The sequence below is a fragment of the Falco peregrinus genome, chromosome 2 (genome assembly GCF_023634155.1).
Source record: "Falco peregrinus isolate bFalPer1 chromosome 2, bFalPer1.pri, whole genome shotgun sequence".
Taxonomy (NCBI): Eukaryota; Metazoa; Chordata; class Aves; order Falconiformes; family Falconidae; genus Falco; species Falco peregrinus.
In genome coordinates, this window is record NC_073722.1 from 54,336,827 (window position 1) to 54,362,945 (window position 26,119).

The 26,119-nt window shown below is 42.2% G+C and overlaps 1 protein-coding gene across 2 annotated transcripts in view; it reads left to right on the forward strand.

The window, feature by feature from the left end:
• Positions 1-2,119: 2,119 nt before the first annotated feature.
• C1QTNF7 (C1q and TNF related 7) overlaps positions 2,120-26,119 on the forward strand; it is a 50,753-nt gene continuing 26,753 nt past the window's right edge. Inside the window, exon 1 of one of the 2 annotated variants that reach the window (XM_055797997.1) lies at positions 2,120-2,344. The gene's annotated coding sequence lies outside the window, so the exon portion shown is untranslated. Of the gene's footprint in view, positions 2,345-17,111; positions 17,313-26,119 lie in introns of those variants that run through there. The other variant, XM_027779366.2, reaches the window with a different exon arrangement.

The following is a 26,119-nucleotide window of genomic DNA, read 5'->3' on the forward strand; positions in this document are numbered from 1 at the left end:
ATTCTTATGCATCTATTACACGGATTTGTGGGTTTTGTCTCTAACATGCAACAATCAGTTATGCAACAAAAGTCCGCATGTACAGGACCATATGAAAACTTGCACACACAGGTGAGGCAAGATGCATTTTCTTCCCCTTAGCAATCTCTCCAAGATGAACGATTCCTTTTTCCTAACCTCTGTTAGTTGCTGTGTTGTACCTGTGAGGACGTGACTGCCAAACAGTAGCCCCCAGTTCAGCCGTTGCAGCTAACAGCTCAATCCTACCACAGCTATATCTAGACAAAGCCAAAAGCAAGAAAATCAAGGTTCTGGTGAAGTGCTAAAATGTGAAATAGTTGCCTAGAATTGTAATTTTAGATGGATTAAAAATCAGCCTATCGCAGGCACCAGTAAGCAGCTTTTTATATAAAAATCATATTTTTATAATCTTTCTTCTAAAAAAATTCAACCTGTGTTTTCTGTTGAACACTTAAACCTCCAAGACTTGCGAAGTGCTTTGCAGTTTCTCCTCCATGTTTACTCTTGCCTCCTACCTCTGATCTGGAAAGCCCAGTAAGAAATGAAATGAGTTCAACTCCTTCCTTTTAAGACTCTTGTTATGCTGGAACTCATGTCCCTTTCCCTCTGATAAAGCTTTAACTGCATCTTCCTTCTTAAGCCTCTCTCCCCATAACATAGTCCAGGGAGGTGGTGAAATCACCATCCCTGGACGTGAGGGAGGTGGTGAAATCACCATCCCTGGACGTGTTTAAAAATGTATAGATGCAGTACTTAGGGTCATGGTTTAGCGATGGTCTTGGCATTCCTGTGTTGACAGTTGGACTTGATGTTCTTAAAGGTCAAGATCTTTTATAGCCACTTCACAAGTGGCGTTTTGACATTGACTTGTTTTGTCACAGAAGATTAATTTCCTCTTTTAGGGGCATCAAACGCCTTTGAAAATTTCAGTATAATGATTCCATCTTCAGTTACATTAGTTTTGCAAGAAAATACAAAACCAAAGTCACTTATTAACAGCTACAATAAAACTTATGTCACCTTAGTTAGCATCAGCAGGTCAGTTGAATGCATTTCCAGAAGTGCTGAGTGATTTGGGGCATAGTGTGAAGTAAGCTTTTCAGTATCCTTATTTTTCAGCAATAGTTTGTTATGGTTGTCACGTGGAAGCTCAGACTCTGAAATTTCCCAAATTACAATTATGTTTTATAATTTGCCTTTTTGTTTGCTTGTTTTTAGCTGCTCTTCAGAGGAAACTAATATTTGCAAAAGGGGACCTATTCTATCAATTCACAAATGCACAGCACGTGTGTCAACCATAACTGGTTGAAATAAATTCTTTGCAAAAAGGAGGAATTCAACACAAGCATGGGCAACTCTCCTGTATGAACAACACTTTGCATGCTCCACTACCTAAATGAGCAAAGCAGAACAGAGCCGTGCCCTGCAAGTGGATGCCTTTGAAAACCATGCCTCTGTTACTTAAAGTTTGACAGTGCCTCGGAAGATAGGATCATTGCTGTGAGTGTCTAGTTTTTTAACTCTTCAAAATCAAGAAGTTTGGGGTCGTGCTCAGTCATGAACCTCAGCTTGGGTGTCCCAACTACCCCATGAGAGGGGCATCCCTCATTGCACTTGTGGAGGAAGCCCAGGAAAAAGCCTTGGGACCTGTCTCCAAAGCCCCAGACCAAGGACTACTGCCTCAAAATACTGGGAGTCTTTTGGGCAATTTGGGGACCAAGCTCCTTTGGCAGCTCTGAGCATTTTATGTATTTGAGGCTGATGCTTCTTCCTCCACTTTGAAACAGATGCTGCTCCTCCCAAATCCCACACTGAGGGGACTACATGCCAGAACAATCATGATTTTTTCCTCTTCTCTGTCTTTACCAAGAAGGAGGCAACTTAGCCTCTCATGCTTTCCAAGGATGATATAACATTACCTCAGGGAGGCTATGCCCCAGGTCCTGTTAGGACTCTGTCGTACTAGTTCAGTCTGGAGCACACGCCTGCTCCTTGCTCCATGGTATACATTAAGCTGCTTCCAGCAGGAGTTTTACAGCAAGCTCACAGTTGCTTTAAATTAGAAAAGCTGGCAAGTGGCCAAGGAAAGGAGTGGGAGCTTATTTAGCTGAGACAGACAGTTACAAAACTCAATACAAGAGCATCAAGCTCCAAATAAGTTTTCACAAAGTGCATTACTTGTCATCGTGGTGTTTAAATTTGTTTTAAAGGATTTTGAATCACCAACACTCACCTGTTGGCTTCAATTTACAACTCATACACTACCCAGACGGAGCATGTTGCTTTTCCTGAAAAATCCGATGTCATCTACTGGAGCGTGACGGTAAGTTGTAACTGATTCTACTTTCCTATTCTGACTTCTCTGAAATGCATTTGAAGAAGGGAACTCAACAGAAAGACCTTTCAGAAAAATGCAGATTTTTACTGGAATACATGTAATTCTATCAGAAATTGACTGTAGTAGGGCTTCAGTGAAATCTGGTTTTGTATCTTGTCTTGTAAGAGAAGAGCAATAAACTTGGACATTTATGCACATAACATTCCTATCAGAAAATTACCAGACAATTTGTTTTAAAAATCAAGGACACAGCTTTCTAGCAAAAGAATAGTTTTAAATGTCTACCCTTCTCAGGATTTAGGATTACTAAATTGCCCAAAATATTTTTAAATATTTCTCTCTATTTAGCTTTAATCTTACATTCCATCAACCCGAAACAGAGACTGTTGTTTTTTTCCCTTGTGAATAATTCCAACATCATTCCAAATCTTCACTTTAACCTTTGTTGCTATGGTTTCATAGAAATTTGTTTTGCAAAAAAAAATATCTGTAAATACCAAATAAATCATTTTGCTTCAGGGTTGTGTTCTTGCAAAGTTAAGCTCCTGCATTTAACTTATTAAACTCTCACAAATATATATATATTTGCTGGTTTGTTGGGGTGTTTATTCTGTTTGGTTGGGCTTTTTCAAGGTCATTTAACTTTTTATGCTTCCACTACTACCAGCAGCATGCTTTGTGCCTATGTGCAGACTGGGAAGAGAATGTGTGTTGTTAAATATAAAGAAAATGCTGAACGTAAGTGATTAAACACAACCTTGGTCTGGGTAGGTGAGACTGTAAATGGATTAGCAGTTTCTTGCTTCCTTTTTTCCCCTGGGTCTCTGGTTACCATTATCCAAGTGAGGCTGAGGCAAGCTTGCCTGCATGCCAGCTGCCCAAAACCTGATACTCACAATGGTGGCTAATTTCTCTAACCCACTCACTTTCAAGGAATGATGAAGCCTTTCAGGTTGAAGTTTTAGGAAAATATGGGTGTGAGCACAGCATTACCCACAGCCCTTGGAGCTGTGCAAGCTATGGAAATTCACTAACAGCAACCTGCTTCAGATATCACACAACTATTACGTTATATAGCATGCTGCATTAAAGAGGCAGAAAATCCCTTCTTCCCCCAGTGCCTGCTCTCTGCTTTCCCTGGCTTGGAACAACTTCAGCTGTGCTACTGGAGCAGATTTTTTCTGGTGGGAGTGCAGGGCCGTTGGTCCCTCTGATGCTGTGTCCCCATGGGCCATGCTCTGCCTATGAAATGCATTTGAAAGTATAGAAACCCAGAGCAGAGAGGGCATGGGAAAGGGTGCAGAAAAGCAAAACTGAAAGTGGAGGAGCTGATATGCCTGCCCACCGTCACAAGAAATCCTGAAAGTCTGGTTCTCTTTGAAGCTGCCCCTGGGCTAAGTTTTGTGCTGCGTGGGAAGCCCACCATCACCATCCTCGCTGAGGTCTGGAAAGGCAGAGCTAGGGACATCTCCATCAGGTGCCACCTGGGTGAGAACTATGTGGCATGGGAACTGGGAAGCATATGACCCTCTCTTAGTGGTTGCCTGTTCTTTGTCCTCCCTCTGTAATACTCCACCGACCTGACAGGTAGGTGAGAGTGAAGGTGGTGAAGGCTGATCCCACTCCATACTGCTTAATGACACAGGAGACAAGATGGTTTCTGAAACTATCTAAGCCACAGGGACTGCTTCTGGCTCAGCAGCAATAACAGGGAATGATGCAAACGAAGAACGCAGTGTTCATATTGTTTCATCCCCTCCATCATCTCCACATTTCACTGTTGCACTTATCTATGGTTCAATCACAGTGGCAAAGTGACAAGGTAGATTGAAATCCACATATAAGCAGTGTCCTGAGGACTGGATTAGAGTGCCTGCAGTAGAAGATCCTATGATAGAGCTGACATATATCCTTAATTCTCCATGACATGTCCGTTCACAGGTCTGTCCCATGCACTGGTAAGCCTAATCTCCAGAGTCCTTAAACAGGCGCTCCAGCAATTTTACACATACTGTCATGACAAGATCAAATAATACCCATGTTATCAAAGAGACATATTGCAGATGATAAGGTGACAATTTAGTTTGACCAGAAAAACTTAATCTCACAGAGGAGTGAAAATTCTAAGGCTGCAACCTTTTATACAAATAAGAGGCATTAAAAAAGATGCAGTTTCCGGTTACTAGAGGTTGCTTGTTGCAGATACAAGCGAGATAATTATTGGCTAGGTTTGTTTTAGTTACAGGCATCAGTCTGCAACTGTCAGCAAAAGGTGTTCGTTTCTGCCTAACAGCCTCTCTAAAGTAAGAGGTGCAGATCAGTAGGGTAGTTTCTTTGCTGGAGAGAAGAAGAAATCCAGATTACTCTGATTTCCCAATACTGAAAAAAATTGTTTGGGTTCTTCATAAATTAGTATTCAGATTTTATTTTGGAAAAGCAGTGTGAATCTGCTCTTGGTTGTCTAGCCTCAAGCTTCACCTGGTGTCGGATACAGATGGGAAAGCTTGAAGCAGTGAGGACAGGACTGCAGAGGACCTGACTCAAGTCTTCAAAGATACTTTACAGTTTCATTAAACCTTGGGGGGATAGGACCATATGATGTCTACACATTTCTGTGAGGTGTATGTGTTGGAAGGGCAGGATTGTTTAGTACATCACCAATTCTCATCACAGAGGATAATGGGGACCATTTTTAAAGGGGAAGAATAGGCTGTACATAATGGGAAAAAGATTCTGGCAGCAAGAGCTATAGGGTTATAAAACAAGCCAGAGGGAAAGAGGGGAAAAATCTCACTGGCTGGGTTGTTTCACTTAGTCTGGGCAAACCTAGAAGAAATCTGTGGGGAGCAATCTTTCCTAGGCTGAGAGATGTGAGAATCCATATGTTGTGCTGGCTTAAATGTATTGGCTTGTCTTCCGTCTATCTACTGGATTTGTCTTCCTCATCTGTGTATCACATCTCTCAGACCCGAATGGGGTGCAGCCTACGGAAGTGGAGGCCAAATCTCAAACAAGATTTAATGGAGATAGTTGACTGTGTTTGGACACCACCAGGCCACCCATCCTATTTCAGCTTACACTCTGCCCTCCCCCTTTGGAGAGACCCCAAACCCAAAATCAGACACTCTAACAAACAGGAACATCTGGCAAGAATCTGAAGTTAAAGCTGGGGAAGGAAAGGAACGGTTCAGTAAGGGGATGTTTTTTTTCGGATGTATTGTAATTCATGCACTCTATTTTATTCCTCTCAGTCTTTGCTACATTCTTTCAATAAAGATATTTTTCTTTCAGTAAAATGTGACTGGAGAGGGATATTAGTAACGGAGGTGGGACCCAAAATGTTGTTTAAAAAATGTGCAATAAAAACAGGGAGTGACAATGCTATAAAAACAAGGAGGGCTTGAAGGGCAGAGCTGAAGAGGTGTGTGTCCAGCCTGCTCACCCCACCTCTTTCTGATGGGCCTCAGGGCTAGGTCCAGGGCAGCATGGGAGTCCCATCACTGCAGCACAGGGGTATCTGATCTGTGAGATATATATGTGTATTTTTTGTACCCTTTAGGAAATAAAAAAGAAGGCTGAAATTTTTTCTGGATATGTCCAGGAAAACTCTCCCTTTTCTTGGAGGGAGATGCTCCCTGTGCTGGAACATGCGTCTGCTATTCTCGCTAGCAGTAACGACTCAGGACCAAAAGTCTTTTCCCTTTTCAGCAGCCTATAAAAACTTGATGTTACGCCAGCCTTGCTAGACCCACACTGATGTTCCTGCACAGCGCCAGTCTGCTGTGTTTCAATGCACCTGGGGATTGAGCCCACCTCCTCAACACATCCCAGACTGCTGTTTCCAGTCTTTTTTCACTGTCACTAAACGGAAGTGGTTCTTTTGGGACTTAGCAGAGAAACACCTAGGTTACTCTTTGCATCCATTACTTATTCTAGATACCATGTCAATTTTTTTTTTACAGAGCAATTGGCTCCTTTGAGTCTTTATGAGCTCCAGCTCTGTGCAGATGTGCTCTGGAAGTTATCTTCCAGAGCCTGTCCTTTTTCGGTCCCCAAATCCAAGAACAAACCTTTGATCACAGCCCTGCATTAGCAGCCCTCCCAGTCCTGCACATCTTTACTTGTGTCCAAATTCTCTTCCGTTCCTCTGCCCTTTTCCTCCTGTAAATTACCAGTCTGGTATCCTCCCTCTCATAGCCCTTCCATTTTCCTGGCGTATCTGTGTGTTTACCCAAGGGCTCCCCCTTTACCACCTCCTCACAGGGGGTTTCTGGGGGGCGCCTGCAGGCAGCTGTTCCTTCCTGAAGTGAGGGCAGTCGATCCCGTAACCCCTGCTCAAATGATGGGCTAAGGCACTCTGCAGCTTCCCGAGAACTGATTTCCCAGTGTCTGGAGGAAGACCAAGGCCGCTTTGGCCTCTCTCAAGTTACTCAGTTTCTGTTTTCTGATTTTCTATTACTCAGTGCAGACATTCCTGCTAGAAAGTGGCAATACATGTCTGTAGATGACCTCTGAGTGGGGTGGAGCAGTGAAAAATTATTCCAGGGAGAGGTTTGGAGGTGGGAACAGGATGGTCTGTGCTCCAGGAAAGCAGTTTGCATAAAGGCCTTGTCACAGCTCCCACTCCTCTCCTGGAAGAAGAGAATTTTCACTTCTCTCCCCGGCTTGGGTAAAGGGAAAAGAAAAAAAAAGGAAAAGTTCCCTTTCCTGATTCAACTTCATCATCATCCACTTCATCATGTAGCCAAGTGTTCCTTACAGAAATGCAAAGATCAAGTAACATGGACAAACAGGCAGAAGGCAACAGCTCAGGCAAGATGGGCAGGTTCAGTGGTCCTGGCTAGCTGTGAAACAAGTTGTTCTGCTACCTCTCCCCTCCCTGCCTCCTGCACCCCCAGAGAGAGCAGCCTGACCTACGGCTCTCAGAGGGGCTCTGAGTGGGTATTTCTTTTTGTTTCTCTAGAAGGGGGGCTGCATTTCACTGTATTTTAAGCTTTACAGCTGGATTACATTGCTTTATATTGGAATGGGGCTTTGGAAACTGCATTGCAGATTGCCTTCTGCTTTTTAAGAAGAATCGAGTTTCCTCTGCAGGGCTGCCTAGGTTAGCTCCCTGCACGCTGACAGTCCATGCACCTCGGTCCAGATTTTGTAGTCTGCTTTGAGCGGAACTGTAGTTCGAAATTCCTGTGCATGGAATTTCTCAGACATAAATGCATGTACTTTGCACTGTGTCACACCTGAACGGTGCCTGCTGCACTACTTGTGTAGTGCAGGTGTCCAACTGGTAGGACCTGCATTGAACAGCCAGTCTGAGAGCATGCACTGAACCTGCCTGGGGTTTCTTGCTCTGATAGATCTGATACATTATTGGAAAATCTTGGTTAAATGCACATAATCCTCAAACCCGCCTGAAGAAAATATCCAGACAGAAAAGGAGGGCATCTTGGGAACAACAGCTGTTAGAAAACACCCAGCATCTTGATTTCTCCCTTTCTGCAGGCCTGCTCTGTCCTTGAGGATCAGGGCTGCTGTCTGACAGTTTTGATTGTCAAAGGCTGAACAAAACAATATCTGACTGGTGTGTGTGAAACATCTGTTTCTGCAGCCCATTAGGGCATGTATTAATACCCTTCAGTGAAATCCAGGCCACACTGAGGTCAAAACAATCCTTGTTGTTCCCTTCGTGGGGTTGCACCAACCAGGATCATTGCAGGGGCAGCTTCTTGGATGATGCCCAGAGTATATTCGGATTGCTGCATCGGCAGGATTTAGCTCCAGCTTCCTACTCCTGCAGATAATGGTTTGTAGCCAGGAGGGTGGTTTTCAGACCTCCTGCATGAGGTGAAAGCTCATATGCAGTGCTTTGGTGTTCTGTGTCTCTTGGTCGTTTCCAGCCCACCTCAGCAATCATGAAGTTGTGTCACCTCTGCAGGGATATACCAGGGATGTAAAACATCTTTGTCCCCCCCTTTTCTTCATCAGAAAAGCTGGCCGGGCTGCTTACTGCCACCACTGCTCATGCTTGCACGACCTCTGCAGTGACTCTGGCACAAGGTTTGGATTCCTTGACATTAAGACTTGATGATCCCATAGCAGAAACAGTTTCATTTGCACGGAAGAACTGCCAAGACACCCTTAAAAGGAAGGGTCTGCTGAAAGCATGCTGCTGAATATGCTTGCCACTGCTCCAGCCTTCCCAGACACCATCCTGAGCAAGCCCAGGAGGAGCTGTGGCACCTCCCCTGCCACGCTGAGCCCCTGTGCAGAGGGGAGATGTCCTGATCCTGTTGGACCCTGTGGCCAGAAGTTGACAGGACGGTGCCCTGGCACCACCACCACCCACCACCCCCCACCCAGCACCAACCAGAGCAGTCCAGCCAGCCGCTTTGCTGTGCGTGCCTCCTTTTCGGCATGTCAGAGGAAGCAGATGTTTCTAATTTGTCACTAAAACCAAACAATTTAATCCCCCAAATATGCAGCAGTGGGGGGTGAGGAGGGGCCCTTCCACTTAAAGCTGATTTATAAATTGGATAATTAAGGTTAATTTGCCCATGAATGAAGCAGATATGTGTCAGAGATCATTACCAGCACTTCCTCCCTCTAATTTTTGCAAGCCCTAAACATCTAAAGCCTTAAGGCTCCTCTCCCAACCTGAGGCAACACGACATGTTCCTGTTCTGCCAGCCAAAAGCGGCTGACGCCACTTTCTGTCATCAACAACCCTTGTATTTATTTATTTAGGCCTTCAGAACATCAGTTACGTGTCGGAGGCGCTGCAGCCCTCCGTCGCACAGGTGCAAAGGCAGGCGGCGGTGACAGCTCCAGCATGCCACCCTTGCTTCCGAAGGCAGCCTCAGCTCGGCGGGCGGCAAGCAAGGGTGGGAGTGGGCACCTAGAGTAGGCCACACTGGGGGCCTACAGGGGCTGCCTTCGCTCGACAAAATGGCTAAAGGTGTTGATGAGAAGGGGCCTGAGCCCAAACCCATTTCAGACAAGACTGAGGGAACTATTGGTTTTGCCTGTGTTGTGTCAGTGCCCGAGGCCACACCATGGAGCTTCAGTATTTCAGCACATGCTCATATATTGAGCCATCCAGCCTACAAATACATGTATCCTGTCCCTGCTGACAACTGCTCCAGACCACCAGTTCCTACTGCTTACAGCTGGTGTTACTGTTTATTAAAAAAGGCTCTTCTCTGGGCAGCTTGGCATCTAGCCACAGCACGTCTGCCATGCACAGGCAGCACTGAAGTAACAGCGATGCAGTAGCCTTAAAAAGATCTTAATATCTCCTGGAGACACAGCAGTCATACCAGCCCGGCTCTGCAGAAGGTCGGAATTTGGGGACTTTGGGTGTCTGTAACAGGTGATGGGAAAGGGCAACCCCTACCAGCAGCAGGGTGATGGAAATGCCTGGGCATCCACAAAACAGAAAGCACCTGGTGTGGGAATGGGAGGGAGTCCTGGTGCAGGGCTTCAGCAGCCCACAGACCGCCACCCTAGGATGCCGGGCTGGGAACATCAGGGCTCAGTGGGGCTGGACCCAGGTGCTGTGGGTCACTGGGCAGCCAGGAATAGGGTGTTGAGGGAGGCAGGATCCTGGCAGGGCTACCTGGACCCCAGGGGTGTAGGGGCTCGTTACCTAAGCGGTAGAACAGGAAGAATACTGAGCTCGATCTGCAAGTTGCTGTGCTAAACCTAGCCCTGTTACATAGGAAATGGACAGCTGTATTGATTTCTTTTGACTACACCTTTAAAAATAGGATTTAATTCGATGCCCTCTTCTGGTAGATGCTGCAGTGCTCCCCATTCCTCATACACTGGTGCCTCTGCTGCGGGAAGGGACCCAATGACTCAGGCTGTCCCAGGCGTGTGAATGCACATTGCAGCCATGGCATAGCATGCTGCTTTTGGAAGTTTGGGATTTCAGGTTTAACTGCAGCAGCTGAGTGGGTCATAAGAAAATGCAAAATAGCATCATATGCAGCTTTATGCTGGAGTCACTGGAAATTGTCTTACACTGGAACGGTGAGAATGCTGTGGGATGCTCCCAGGGTTGGAGCAATCAGGAAATCCTTCTCCTCCATTGTTTCTATTAAATGGTAGGATTAGATAATGTAGCAGGATTGCAAGGAACTTCTCATCAAGCCCAAATGTCAAGTAGGCTAAATGAAAGAGTGAAAAGGAGAATAGAAGAACAGAAGAAAAACAGAAGGAAAGCAGCACTAAAAACAGGAATCAGAGCTCTCAGTTCTTTGCTTGAGCTGCTACACTCCTGTCCCTCCTATACACAATATCCATATAGTGATCTGGGAAAACACTGGATTTAAGAAGAAAATTTAAGACAACCGGAACACTACTGATCTTGAACAGAGCTGAAGCAATTCTATTTCTGGACTAAACAAAAAAAAAATCCAAACCAAACCAACCAATCAAAAAAAAATTAACTCAAACCAGACTAATAGGTTTAGGTTACATGCAATGAGAGCAACAGCACCAGTTTATTCTGCAAAGCTGCAATCTGCTTTTCAGTTTTGAAGCCTTCTCCCAAATGAAGAAACCAGATGCCATTAAACTAGCTTGTACCAGTGATGCAGCTCTTCTTGCAAACTGGGCTGCATTTCAAGAGGTGATATGCACTATAAGTGGCTTCTTCTCTACCTAGTTTGAGAGGTGCCTTCCCTCATTCTGTACCCATGAGGCATGGCCAGAGATACCCTTGTGTCAGAAAGCCTCACACTGGCAGCAAAGAGACTGGTTGCAGCTCACTGCAAGAAAAGAACATTTTTCTTTGATGTTTTCAATAGCTTGGTCTGAAATAGCCTCAAGCTCACTCCAGACCTGATGAAAAGACTGATGAATTTGAAGTAGGAAAGCTGTCTCAAATTTCCAGATATATCTTGAACATGATATTTTGGAGCACCAATATTTGTTTCTGACTGTTATTTCCAGGGCTGTAGAGAAGAAAGGGCGACAGATTTAACTTACAGAGGATTTGATCTGTTGCAAAAAGGACCATTTTCTTAAACTGTCAAAAGATTAAGCATAATGTTTTACCACCATGTTGAACATACACGAGCAACAGATTTTTGATGGGAAAGTGACACAAGCTGATAAAAATATTTTTATTCAATGATAGAAAGCAGGTTTTCTAATTCCCAGGGAGTTTATTTTGCCTTCTCACCTTTTATGAAGTAGCAATATTTGAAATGAGTTTTCTTTTGGCTGAAGATACACTCCGCAATGCAAGAAAGAATGTCCTGCCTTCAGCATCTTCTTCCATGCTGTCTGACCTCTAAGAGGCAAGGCAGTTTATTAAAAAATCCTTTCTGACTCTCAAATGGAAGATCACACAGTTCCTCGAGTGCAGGCTCAGGACATTTGTATCTGACCATGAGATTCGCTTTTGATGGGTTTTAATGGTATGTGTTGTTGATGTTCCTAAATTATACGGCTCAGTGAAGAAATTCAAAAACAAATGCTCAGCCCCCAAAGGGTCTGATAAAAGGCCTAAGGATAAGCTTTGATGTGGATGTAAAGCTATGGTAGCTGTCAGGTCCTGGAGTCATCTTCCAGTGGCATCCACATGACCAGAAAGGGAGTATATATGCTTCTGCACATTTCTGAGCCAGAACTTCAGCTGGCGTAAATTAATTATGCTGCCTTTGCAATCAATGCAGCAGTACTCATTTATATCAGCTCAATATCTGGCCATTCAGATTTCAAGACTGAGAAGTTATACAGACAAGATATTGCACACTACAGGTTTAAAAAGGAGATTTGCTTTTTACATATTAATGACATATTAAAATAAAAATAAATACACTTCAAAAAGTCAGAATTCTTCTTTTTTAATGTGCAGTTTGAAACATCACCAGGAATTTGCAGGTCCTGAGTTCTTGTCCATTATTCACCAGTCCATATACTATCTGAGACAATGTGAACAAGTGCCATTAGCATCTCACCTTAAGTGAGATATTGCTGTGGTCCCAATTTGGCTGGCTTGGCAAGTCTGAGCAGGTATGCAGCACAGTGTCCAGAGCAAGGGTTGGTAGTATGGGATATCCACATACAGGTTGCAAAGAAACTTAACTAGATCACTCCAGGAAACAGTAAGTCTAGCATAGATCTGTGACCCATGCTATATTCTTTTTGGTTTTCTCAGAAGTAATATATTGTTTCTTAGCTATGTTCCATTTACATATATGTATATATTGGTGGGACCATGCATAAAACAGTATTACTCACCGAAAGCTAAATGTGAGATTGAAGTGTGAGGGCCATACATAGGAGCCATTTGTTTAAACATCTTCATTTTCATTCTTGTCTTTCAAGACAAGACAATCTTTTTTTCAATTCTTCCCAAGCCCTCCTTATGTATGAACTGAATTTCAAAACAAAAATTTATTCCAGATGTCTTAAGTATATTTTTCCAGGCTTGCAATTTAAACAAGTTACAGCAATACTCACCTTCATATAGTTTTTGATCATTACAATACGAATTCTCACTGACAGCGATGGAGATCACAGGGAATTTTCCTAGTTTCCAAAACCAGCTTTTACTAATTTAGATCCCCTTTCAGCTTGTCAGAAGGGCTGCATTTTAAGTACATTAATTCACTTGATGATCCCTATTACAGCTGCCCACCACATGTGAACAGCAGTAGCGTTACCACTTTTTCCCTTTTCCTCCAGTTCCAGCTTCAGCTTCAGCACTGGAACCCAATACATAGCTGGTGTCTCACAAGTGCTGTGTTACTTTGCCCCTTGCATCAAAAAATCATCTGTAATAGCAGGGTGGCTATTAATAACTAATAGCTAACTAATAGCAGGAATGCACAGAGAGCTGACAGCAGGTAGGATGCCAGCCCTGAGAGATCACCACTCAGTTTCTTACTCTGCACAGACTATGTGATCTCTGGCAAATAATGTTGTTCTGGTGCCCTTGGTCCACATCTGTAAAGTGAGATATTATTTTTTGGCTTCCATGCCCGATAAGTATAATCAAATGACTGGGCAACCAGATATTGCAATAAGCAAAAGTTTGTAATTACCTGAGATACGGGTTGCAAAATCCCTCTGGATCATAATCATTGAGTCAGCTTCTTGCTCCTGGGGATAGTGGAGGTCAGGTGTGCTGTATGGAATGCAAAACTGAATAACAGAGTCATCATGGCACTTACTGCAGAGACAGCTGCCAGCTGATTAGACCTGCTTTGAGCAGATGTTGGATGAGATGAACACCAAAGGTCCCTTCCCACCCAAATTACTCCTGTGATTATGTTCTAACACTGCACCTCCACAAATACATCCTCTCAAAGCACTGGAGACCATGGTGCACACCCCCAAAGTAGCACTGCAGGAGACAGCCTGCCTCCATTAGGGACAGACCAACTAAGTCATGATGGACCGAACTGATTTAGGGCAGCTCAATGCCTCCACCAAAAGTATTTGAGTAGCTGTGGCCCCAGGCTGATGCTAGAAACAGTGTAAGTGCCTTTAGATAGCACTGTGCCTCCGTGGAGCCAATCAATGGCACAGTTTATCTCCAGATGAACCATCTAAAGATAATGAAAGTTTACCATATTGGGAAATACACTCTCTAGCTGACATTTACCTGCCATGTCATATTACATTGTCACGGAATCAGTGTTTCAGTCCTTGTTGCCCAGCCTTTGCAGGAAATATTGAAACAGCCTTGTGGTTCCTATTGACTCTGCGTACGTTGCATCTCTCATGAAGTAACTAAGTGTGGGCTTTGTAAAAGCCTTGTGAACTGACATCAGAAGTAACAGCTACCAGGATGTATATCCCTGTGATGCCCAAATTTTTTAAAGCTGTTTGTAAAATTAGACAATTTCAAAACAAAGTCCAGTCAAGGCGGTTTAATGGACTGTGTCACATCAGACATAGGGACCTAGTTTCTCAGTGTCTCGGAGATAACTGTAGTGTCATGCCAGCAGAGCAGCACTCCCAGCCTGCAGGTGGCACAGCCCAACCAATCTTCTGGGTGATAGAAAGATAAATGAGAAACATAAGACTTTAATTTGCATATAAAGGTCTACATTTCTACCAGGAAGAAAGAGAGGGGAAAAAAAAAGAATAAAGGTTTTTCAAGTTTTTTATGTGGTAGATCATGACAAAGACTTCATCCAACAAATGTCGTACATTTCTATTTGTGTTATAGCTTCTGGGGTCCTGGCCAAGCTTTCACTTTCACATTCACAGCTGCATTTCTAACTGTGACCCTTAGTTTGGGAACTGTTTTAACTCCTATATGAATGTCTGTGAATGCATATACAATATTTGGTAAAACAGATGACATTTTCAGAGACGAGTGCTGCCTCCAGTTGTGAGACACAACTGCATGTGGCCACAGTGAAACACAGTGTCCTAAGTCTTGTAGGGTTTACACAGCTGTGTTACGGCTGAAATGGGCTGAGGGAGAAATGACGTTGTCCATGCATGGGGGGCTGCAAGTGTCCTGACCTGTGGCTTGTTGCTTCCTCAGGCAAAAAACAGATCCCTGGGGCAGAAACTGAGTCACGCCTGGACATAATTAGCTGGTGCTCAAATTATTGGCATGTTTCAGATGTCCATACTGATAACGACAAGGTTTGGTTCTCAGAGGTTATGTATATATTCCACTTGTCTCAAAACATTTCACAAAGAAGCAGGTAATAGCTCCCAGCTATTTGAAGTTTAGACTCTGGAAGTTACAGACAGAAAGCTGGATGGGATCCCGATACACCCTGCTCACGGGGCTGCTGTCTGAAAGCTGGGTATCTTCAAGTAGTTCTGTGGTGCCAAGCCTTGCTCCTACAAACCAGGTCACAAGGCCTCCACGTCAAAAAACAAGATTAAAAGTAAAAACTCCCAGCTATTTTCTAAAAATAGAAAAATTGTACTGGGACAAACGGAGAAAACTTGCTTGCTGATGGCTTAGCAGAGAGGGAAGAGGTCTGGCACGGCAGGTGACAACAGGCTCAGCCCTGCATGGCTGAGCAGGAGCCAGAGCAGGGGAGTTCAACACCTACCTACATAACTAAGCCCTAGGTGTGAGACTTGAGCTCGCTGCAGAGAAAAGGAGTTTTGGTGTCTAAAGAGCAATACTTGCACCCACAGTAGTTTTAAAGCAACAGCTTTCAAACATGACTTTTCATTTTTTTTAAAAAAGTCAATGCCAATACTTTGAAATTCAAGATTTACGTATATGGTTTGATAGTGCTTCATATTTTGAAAATGTTAGTGGAGGAAGAGAAGCGGAAAACAGCAGGAAGAGCTGAACAGAGTAAAAATTAATTTATTGTAGACTTAGAGTTTCAGTATTTGACAAAGGAAGTGAGTATACATGGAAACTAAATTGAAACTGAGACTTCTCTCGTTCAACACAATATATCAGTGCTACTAGTCAGCTGCAACTGGGAGAGACAAATTAACTACCAATAAACAACTTTGAAGTTTTACATGTGCTTTAGTGTCTTAATAAAGTTGCAGAAAAAGAAGCAACAGCAAAAGCTGAAACCAAATCTGAGATTCAAGAAAAACCTTGATTAACAGACACGTAAAATGTGTAGGGGACTTTTCAAGTCCATTGTCACACAAGGGGAATAACACACTAGACAAAAAAGATCATTTGATCATTCTTCAGTAATATTATTTCTTTAGCTACAACTGCTTATTAGAAGTTTTGAGGGCTTTTATTTTAATCTTTATGTTTCATAAGGCCAGGAATATTGCATTTACAATATTTTAAAGTTTAATTTTATGTGGTTAGTTTTTTTCTCTTTTCCCCTCTTTTGCAACTGAATACAATGGAATAAATCAGGACTTTGATTTTCTTTCTTTGTTGTCTGTTTGCTAATCCTTTTATTATGCCTAAAATAGAGGGGGGGTGTCTTACCCTCTCCATAGAAAATCTGTTCTCATTGTCTGAGAATTGAATGACTATGTTTAAAGTCATATCTTTATGCTTGTAAATATAATTGTAAAATGGAGCAGAGAACTTTTTTTTTTCTGAAAACTTAATCTACCTATTTTAAGCTACATCATTATCTTGCTTTTCATATTTGTCTCACTATTTGTTCTACAGAGAACTTCTTCCAAAAGCCTTACTTGTTTTTATGAAGTTTAGTAAGTTTAAGTAGACCAAAGAAAGAGGGAGAGGAAAAAAGGAAGTAAACAGATCTTTTGACAAGAAAACAAGATATCTGAAAAACACTCATTTTGCTTGCAGGCAATTCATTGCATTTATGATGTCTGAAATGCTAAACTTCAGTCTGGGTTGCATTTCCTGGCTGAGGTACAGAGATTCTCAGAAAACTGAGGTTTGAAATAGAAAGTCAGCAGTAACTTCATCTGGAACACAAGGAACCTCAGCAGAAGGGACAGAGCTGAGAACGCTGCCACTTGGGAGCTATGAACTGAAATAGAGACGCCTGTCATCTTTGTTTTATTTTTAAAATATTGGAACAAATTAAAGGCTGAAAATATGCATTGTGTTTTCATTTTGCTGTGCCTGCAGTAGAAGCATTGCTTTCATACCCTACCGGTACATGCCACAGTTTCTGCTCTCTGATCGCTCACTCTTATGTTACTGCTCAAGTATGCATTCAGAAAAGAGCCAGCAGATATAGTAGATTTATTCTAGTTGTCGAGGTCAAGGACTCTTTCTTTTTTTTTTTTTTTTTTTTTTTTTTTTTATTCAGCTGAGAGGGAACTCTTTCCTCATAACACCAGACAGGCTTTCTGTTTTGCAGTCTACTGTCAGTGTGCACCACTGATAAAAAAACATGTGAGGGTATTTTTAAAGGAAATTATTTATCACTCTAAAGCACCGGTGAGTTATGTGCTGTCTCCAGTGCCAAAGTTAGGGGGCTTTCAGCAAAGCACAGTGTCTGCATGCGCTGCAATTCAAAGACTCCAGCTGCTGGAAGCTCTTGCAAGCCATGTAAGTAAAGGGCTTTATTTCACTAAACCAAACTTCATATATTCTCTTGCCTCGTAAAAACTCTGAGATAATCTAAACTTGAGATGAGTTTCATAATACTAGTAATGTTGTTATCTTTCTGTTGCTTTGATTAATGTGTGTACGTCAGCACAATAACTAAATAACCTTTTTAGAAATGTTTTGCTTGTGAGTAGTGTAAGGAGCAGAATCTGTACACGGCTCAGGCAAGCTTTGTTTGCTTTTCTGATCGCTGACCATTTCTGTTCTCTGTGATCGGCACAGACAACTCTCTGATTTCTTTGATTTCTTGTTATTCTGATTTCAAGAACAATGGGAAGCTGGCAGAAAAATGCAAAACCTGTGCAAAGGAAAACAAAGAGCAGAAGGGTAGTTTATAAAGCAGCATCAGCGAACTCAAAAGTGGTGTGTAAACCCCATGTTGAACTTGTGGTCTTAAGGGATTTTATATGCTTTACAGTGAGATTTAAGAGGTCACAGATTATGTGACTAAGAGGAACATTAAATGACAGAAGAAATATTTTGATTGCTTTATAAAATATATCTTGATGTTCATGCTCATATTTAAGTTAATCACTTTCTGTATGGTTATTTGGAGTTTATTGCAAGGGATGGATCAACTTTCTCTGAGCTTCACCATGTAGTTTAAGGTCATGACACATTTCCTTGTCCTCTATGCAGTTACTGTATGTATTGGCTTCAATAGGCCTGGCAGACAGGCACTGAAATCTCAGATTTCTCTTCTTGTCTGTGAGGTCCTCCCTGCCCTTTTGGTTGATGGCTGCCCATATGCAGACAGGGTGATAAATGAATGGAAACTGGCTGTTGTGCCAGGAAGCTCGATTAGCTCCACTGACCTGATACAGGTGGTATTAACCTGAGACAGGAATTTCATGCGCTCAGGGTTCCCGGTATCTTCCTGTCCACAGAGTCTCTAGCCCCCTTGCATTCCTTGAAGCTTTTCCAAAAGCATCTAATCCCTCTGACTTCACACCTTCTATTTGGCTCACACTTTTTCCAAGTTCCCAATAACTTTTACCAGTCCTTCCCTCTAGACTTGCATATCTGAAAGGTGCAAACTCTGCCCTCCAATGCTCACAGTGGAAATCTGGCACATACCCACAGGGCAATAACAACTTTATTTATTGCAGATAAGCCACCACAATTGCTTCCTGCATCAGGTGCTCAGAGGAACATAGATATTGCCCCAAAGAGCTTTGCACCTCTCCCAACCCTTCTGTTGATTTTAGTTTTCATGGCAATGCAAGACCCACTTGGGGAAAGGGGCACTGTCCATTAAGAGAGATGCACACGGGTCATTGAAGTCAACGGGGAGGCTGTCCTTGACTTCAGCCAGGCAGTCAGACCTGGGTGCCAAAATAACAAGGAAATTAATACATATGCAAGGCTGTGTAGCTGCAGTGTGCTGCTCCCAGTGAAGCTGGGGTATCACGTCCCTGAGCAACAATGGGGAAAGGCTCTGTAGAAAGAAGTCTGCAGGGTGATAACAATCACATTTTAAAGGTGCATTGGCAGTAGTGAGTCAGAGATGTAGGGAATCGGTGTGAAAGTCACGGTCCTTTGCTGATGGAAGAAGAAGACATTGCTTTTCAGGAGTGTTTGGAAAATGACAGAAAGTTTAATTTTCAGGACAGAGATGGATAAGAGCTGAGGCAACTCTTTTTTTTTTTTTTTTTCTTTGCAACTCAGCTCTCACATACCTAGCTGGTCTAACTGTACTCCAGGGAGAAAACAGCAGTTTGTTATATTTTTTGAATTTGTGTATATTCATGTGTTCCATTAGTCTCTTGGCAAATGCATCTTTTGAGCTCTAAAGCTTTCTGAACCTTTCATATAGTCCTTTGCTTTGAAGCTACAGATGTCTGTGATAAGCAGATGGTTATGGTTTTGAATTTGAACATATTTAAATACTTTGTTGTGTATATTTTATGGGGAGGAATGTACTCTGTCTTACTATGCAGAACTGATGCATTAAATGAAAAGTATCCATGTCTGGATGCTTGATGCCACTTCCTAGCTTGCAAACCAATAAACCACGTTTTTCAGGATTATTTGTTGTAAGATATTTTCACCCCATTTCTCAACTTGTGTTTCAAGTTACAAACCAACTGGAAAATGCACTTGTCTGATGTGAGCTCAGTCAAAGTGAACAAGCAACAAAAAGAGCCAAAGGAGCTGCCCTAGTTGAGAATTGCATTCTTGTTCTCATGTACACTGTGAAAAGGCTGAAATCTTTTCTTTTCTTTCTTTTTTTTTTTTTTTCAGAATTTCCCAGAGGAAATAATGCAGTGCCTATGTATATAACTGCGAAAAAAAAATCTTTTGATCTTTCCTATTCCAAAGTTTCATTTTTCAGGAGGTACAGCTATGAAATTCGATGAGCTGAGAATCTAGGAACATAAGATCTTAGACCAGGAATAAATTTGGGAACACAAATGGAAAGAATAAATCTCAAATAAGAAGATAACTCTCATTTTCTTTCAAGAAAAAGAAGTCAGATAAACATATTTCATCCAAATGTTTTGCTATTGGATATTCATTATATAGTTAGATACTACAGTTCTCTTCTCCCTCTCCACCTGTCTTTCAGATTTGAAGCTTATTTCTTAAAGAAATCACTCAAGACAGTCTGTGACATGTGCGAACTATTTAAACTTTGTTGATTATAATGACATAAGATATATTATTGCATGGCCTCAGTGCTTATACAAGGCACAAGCCTGACTTGAAAGAAGAGACATGCCTCATTTTAAGCAACCTTTGGAGTTTTTGCCTCCACCTTTGAGAAGCAATGGGGCTGTTGAAGGGTTTGTGGTGCTGGAGGGGTGCTAAAAGAGATCAGTGGTGATGCAGGATATGCTCTTTCCCTCCTTTTTTTCCTCTCTCTCCATTCCCTCTGGGAACATTTTCCTTTCTCATTTCTTCAGGATACAGTAACTTCTAATGCCAGGCTGTTCCAGAATACAAGTTTTCCTCTTTTTGCACCTCAAATCACCCTCTTTTTACTCCACAGCACCATAGCTGGTGTTCAGCCTTGCTGGAGAAGAGAAGGCTTGGGATCGAGAAGGGGCCTGATGGGGACAGCATGCCCTAGCAGAGTTGGTGGGCTGAACTGTCCACTGTTGGGACTTTAGTGGCCAGTCTCCGTCTCTGCACATACAAGCCAAGTAGCCCACATGTAAGCAAAGCACATGGGCTGCTGGCCCTTGTAGTCTGTTGCCCAAGGCTAACAGCTGCTTTAATTACTGACTTGACTAGCTATGCATTTCCTGGTGGTTTCCTCACTCATATGTCTTCTGGGACTGGTCATTCATTACTCAAGACAACAGTGGACTAACAGAACCATTAGTTTGATCAAAGAGAGCAGTTCCTTCAGTTCCACTTTGAAAGTTTTAAGATCTCTTCTGTATCCAATACTGTAGGGTTTAAAAGAAGCGGGGGGTGGGGGGTGGGGGGTGGGGGGTGGGGCGAGAAAAGAAAGGAAATTGTTGAAGGGTTCTATTTTATAGTCTATTATTTGACAATGTAATGTTTAGAAATCTACATACAAATGAGAAGTAGTTGTGAAAACTTCTGATTGATGGGCTGTCTTTCTTTCTGACAATTCTAATTGTTTAAAGACTGTACATGTTCAAATACTTTGAAAACTGCAGATGGTACTCTGCTACCTGACAGCAACATAACTGAGAGAGATGCTCCCCTAAATAAACCCTTGAAATTATATGAAGAGATTACATTATGATGTATGCCAGATTTCTCTTGTATATATTGCAAGATCTCTTTCTCTCTGCGTAGCCTTACCATCCGTTTCTGGTCTGGCGCAACACCTCAGCATCTATGTATCTGTTTCTCTGAATACCACTTACTGGACTTACAGATGTAAGGACTGAGGCAGGACTTGATGACTGTTGAATTCACATCATACTAGAAGTCTGTGAAGATGTAGAAAACTGAAGGTAGTTTCCCTGAATTCTGGAAACATGTGTCCATCCATGGCCACCCATAAATAAGCAGAATCTTTGTCAAGAGGGAAAGAAAACAGCTTTTAATCCTTGATGTGCTGTTGTGTGCCTATAGCCTTCCCATAGGGTCAGAAACAGAAACAAACCTCCCAAACCTGCCAGAAAGCTCGCAACCTAAATGTTGTACAAGACAATCAGCAAAACTGACTGCGCAGGACCAGAAGTAGCAAAACATCCAGAGGTGACCAGTATGGACAGCAGAGACCAGTTGCCATTACTGTTGTTCCTGTAACAGAAAAGGTCTTGGCAGGCAAAGAAACAGTTCAGTGGCATACCAGTTTGCAGATGAAAAGCTAGTCTGGAAGTTGCTCTCAACAAGCTGCTGCAATGGAGGGTTGCAACCAGTACGTGGTCTTTTTTTCTGTAGGCAAATGTACTTGCTGGAACAGATAGTGTCATCCTTAGTTATCAATAGCTATTAGCTAATCTATCCTATCTTTGAGTTACTGCCCATTTCTGAAGTTCAGTGAAGTAACTAACATACCTGATACTTTAAATATGGGGAGGAGGGGACGGATGGACACGGGGACACACGGTGGAATCTGCTTGTGTTCATTTTTCACAGGGAATTATTTCTGTTATATTTTTAAGGTTTCCTCTGTGGCTTTTAAGATGTTTCCTGAAATCTGTAATTGCAATCATGTAACATCTGTGTCCAGCTTTTTCTAAAATTATGGTGAAGCAGGCTACATGGTAATTAGAACAATTCTTCCTCTGAACTTCATCTCTCTTTTGGTTTATCAGCTGATGCTCTAGCAAGTAGTTTCTGCCTTGAGGGGCTGTTGATAGATAGTTCACTGAGATAGCTCAGTATTTCAGTTATTTTGTCCCTGCAAGGTCCTTGATAACACTAAGAAAAAATGCAGTGTTCACCACAAATTGACTTTGGCAGTTATCAGTAGTTAAAATCCTTGACAGCACTGAAAGCCTTTGGTGGATCATGTGGGAAAATGTGACAGTGCAGGCAGTCAAAAGAAAGCATTGGGACTGTTTTGGGTTTTTTGTGGCAATGGGGAACCAGATTCAGCACCACATAGCTGTAACAGCAAAGGCACTGCCAGCACACCCTGATCACTGCCTCAGTGCACGAACAACCTCCCACCTACCCGCACAGCATCATTACCATGCCCCCTGAATCTCTTCCCTCAGAGGAAATAATCCAGACTAGGGAATCCTGGAGGATTACAGAAAACCTTCAAAGTTCAAGAGAGCAACAATACAAGTATCTGGGCATTCCAAATGAGCAGAGTAATTCCCAATTACAAAGGTGAAGATCTGGAGACTATGTGACCGTGTTGGGTTCACCATACCATGGCTGCTATGTTCTGTTTGTTAAAGAAAATGCTCTGTACTCATGGCCATTCCTTGTTCAGGAAGGAAAATGTTCAGATTCCCTAGTCAAACTGAGCACAAATGGTGATACAAGAAAGTAAAAATCCATATAAATTACAAATAAAGGTATTTTATCATTATAATTATTGACGGACACCATATACTCCTAGATTTTTGTAATTTACAAATGGAGAGTCATCCTTCTTTTATCTATACCAGTGCAGTTAAGGCCAAGAAGAGATACATAAATGAACACAATACCTGTGGGGTTTGACAGGTGATTTAGATACACTGTGTTTTAAGAATAGGCATGGGCATGAGGGAAAGAATCATCCTCATGTTCTCTTCCTGATTGAAGAGAATGATAGCTGCAGGCAGACCGCATGCAGAGATGCTTGGATGAAAGTGGTGCCAAAGACCATCCCAATAGTGCATCTATGCTGTGAATGTCACACTTGAAATTAGTCAGCAACAGCTATGTCATCTTGATCTGCATGATGATACAGATGATGTGATAAGGCTCTGGAGAGATGGAGCTGCAGTTATCTGGCAATAATACTTTTGGCTGTTATGAATCACTGAAATTTCAAAATTCTCAGGGGTGTATTTCTTTAACTTTGCACCTTGCCTTTTAAATGAAGAAACATCCCGCTCTGGCCACATTGATGACATCATCTCTTCAAAGAGAAAAGGATTTAACATTTGTTATTTCTTTCTGAAAATAGAAGGTGCAGAAACAGTTTTGAATATTTTTCATACATGAGCTATGACAAAAGCTTGCTTATTATCAACCCTTTTGTTGAGAATAAGCCTACGTTATTGTTGATAATATGCTATTTTTCAGTGCCTACCAGGCCCTGAAACAGAGCACTAGACCCTGTTCCAGAAAAAAAAAAAAAAGAAAAAAAAAAAAAAGAAAGAAAGAAAAAAAAAGTTCAAGGAAAAATATGAAATGTCTTGACATGAGATTAATGTTGTTTCCAAGACAACCTCAGGATAGAAGGTCTTTGAGCTACATGGCCATTTCCAAAGTGTGAAAGGACCTTGGCTCCTTGCAGGCAAGGAAGGCACATGAAGGTCCAGAGAAGTACTTCTTCACCTGGGGTGGTGGTGACTGCTGGTCTCCCTCCTTATGACAGATAAAGAATATGTGGGTCTTTTGACATCTTTGTGTAGCCCTTTCTCACTCTGGCTTTTTTCCCCCACAGAAAGAGTTAAAAACCCCTCCTCCAGCACCTCCTCCACTCACAGGGACTTTTTCACTGTAGGATTATAGGAATCCTGTTTGGCTAGCATTTATGGAAGTTACGACCCCACTTTGTGGTCAGTGCTTGGGTGTATTTGTAAAAATTGATTTCACTGCAATGCTAGCTTGTTGCCCCTTGTAATGAGGTCTGAAGTTTTCCCCTGTTGGCCTGAGGTGGTATTTTCCAGATTATGGGTGTATGTTCCCTAAACTGACACATTGTAGCACTGTATCACTTTGCTATGCCTTTGAGGGCTCAGCTTTCATGCAGGTGCCTAATGCTGTTCTTGAAGTTCATGCTCTAATGCAGACAGGATGGTTGGCTAATTTCTGCTTCAGATGGCTTCTACCATCTTTTCTTCATTGCTGCCAGTGTTTTTTTCTTGCTTCCCTGGGGACACCAGATGCATCTAATGAGTCAGTTCCAGCTTCCAAGCTGAAACAAATCATGGACAGCAGCCATGTGTTGTTCAGATGCTTGCATGGGAGGGAGAGACCTTTTTCCTTTTTCTCTTGCTGCACCAATTGACTCAATAAGAACTAACCTGAGGTCAAATTGGCATTGCTTTTAGCTGACTCCAACCATTTTTAACTTTCTTCTTAATTCCAAGCTTTTTCTATATCCTTAAAGAGGAGAGATGCCTTAAAAGAAAACTGGTGCCTGGGACAGTGTACCTTGATTCCAGCCTAAATGATAGGACAAGAAAAGTGTTTAAATCTAAAGGACACAGGCTGTAGCTTGTGAAAATAAGACAACAACCAGATACGTGCTTCTCCCCAATGCTTCATAAGTAGAAAGAACGTATAATGTACAGCAACACCACAGCAGGTCTCCCAAATTGAAAACTAGGAGGAATAAAAGACTACCATACCTTGGCTCTTAAATCCCTGAATGTGTTGTCTGTGTTGATTAGTTACTTTGATTTGTGCTTCCCCACGCAGCTCATTTTTCCCTTTAATAAGAGTTCAGCTTGTAAATTGTCACTTGTATTTGCACCAAACAGTGTAATTAGGCTGGAGTGATGGAATATATTACATTGTTTGTTTTCTATTATGTTTATTCCAGATGGTTTTTGTCACTGACTCTTTTTCTAAGATGGGCTGTTAATAAACATAGGATAAATCTAATGAATAAATTTGCTGTGCTTGTTATAGATCTGTGGTGGTAGGTGAGATGGGGTTATGCCACAAAGTAATGGGCTCTCATTAGAACTACAGAAATGTTAATTCTTGCTCACATATGAGAGGGAAATGGAGCCCATGGATGGTGAGGGGTTGAAGAAGATACTTATGTGATTTTTTTTTTTTCCTTTAAAAGACATCCATTTAAAATTTAAACTGGGGTTATGATGAGTTCACCATTGTGGTGCTTTATTGCTTCTCTGGACAAGGCAAGTGTTTTACAGTAAAGCTACAGAGTGGGTACCCAGGTTCAAGCCTTTTATTGCTGGAAAGCTCCTCTGTGCCCTTGAGCAAGGTGTTTCTGTCTTTGTCTCAGTTCCTGAACAAACACTTCTTTCCTTCTGCATTTTAACTGTCTTGTCTTTTCAAATAGTTATTCAAAATCCCTGCCTAGGCTGGAGATGCAAAAATTATTTTAGAAAGAGAATTGGAACATTTTGGAGAAAAGAACCCCCGTATGGGATGGATATACAATGTGAAAGTCCACACAGCACCAGGACCTGTCATAATCTGCTAATTTGCCAAAGTGGCATTGACTGGAAAAAACAAAAGCTGTGACAGCAGACCTTGGAAAAGTCATATCACTTAAGGAGTTTTCCAGTACTGGCCTCCTAGTTTTCCACCAGAAAGGAACATAAGAAAACCCAGGATGAAACACAACAGGGTCTGTCCTACCATCTTTCAAAAGCTTTAAAAGCTGCATTAGAAGAGGTGACTGTGATTGTTCAGTAGTAGGACCTTAGAGTCTTGGTTAAAGAACATGTTTTTAAGCAGATCAGCTAGAAGCTGATTACGGCAAACAAACAAATTATGTTTCTGTTGAAGTTTCCCACTTTCTCTGAATTCTTCCAGGAAGCACATAAGCAGGCAGCTGCCTGCAGTGCTGCCTTTTGTCAGTATGAGTGGCTTCTCATGTTTCTGTTAACTGCTTAGCTCTGCTCTGAGCAACTAAAACAGTGTCTCTGTCTTATTAAGGTAATGAGAGG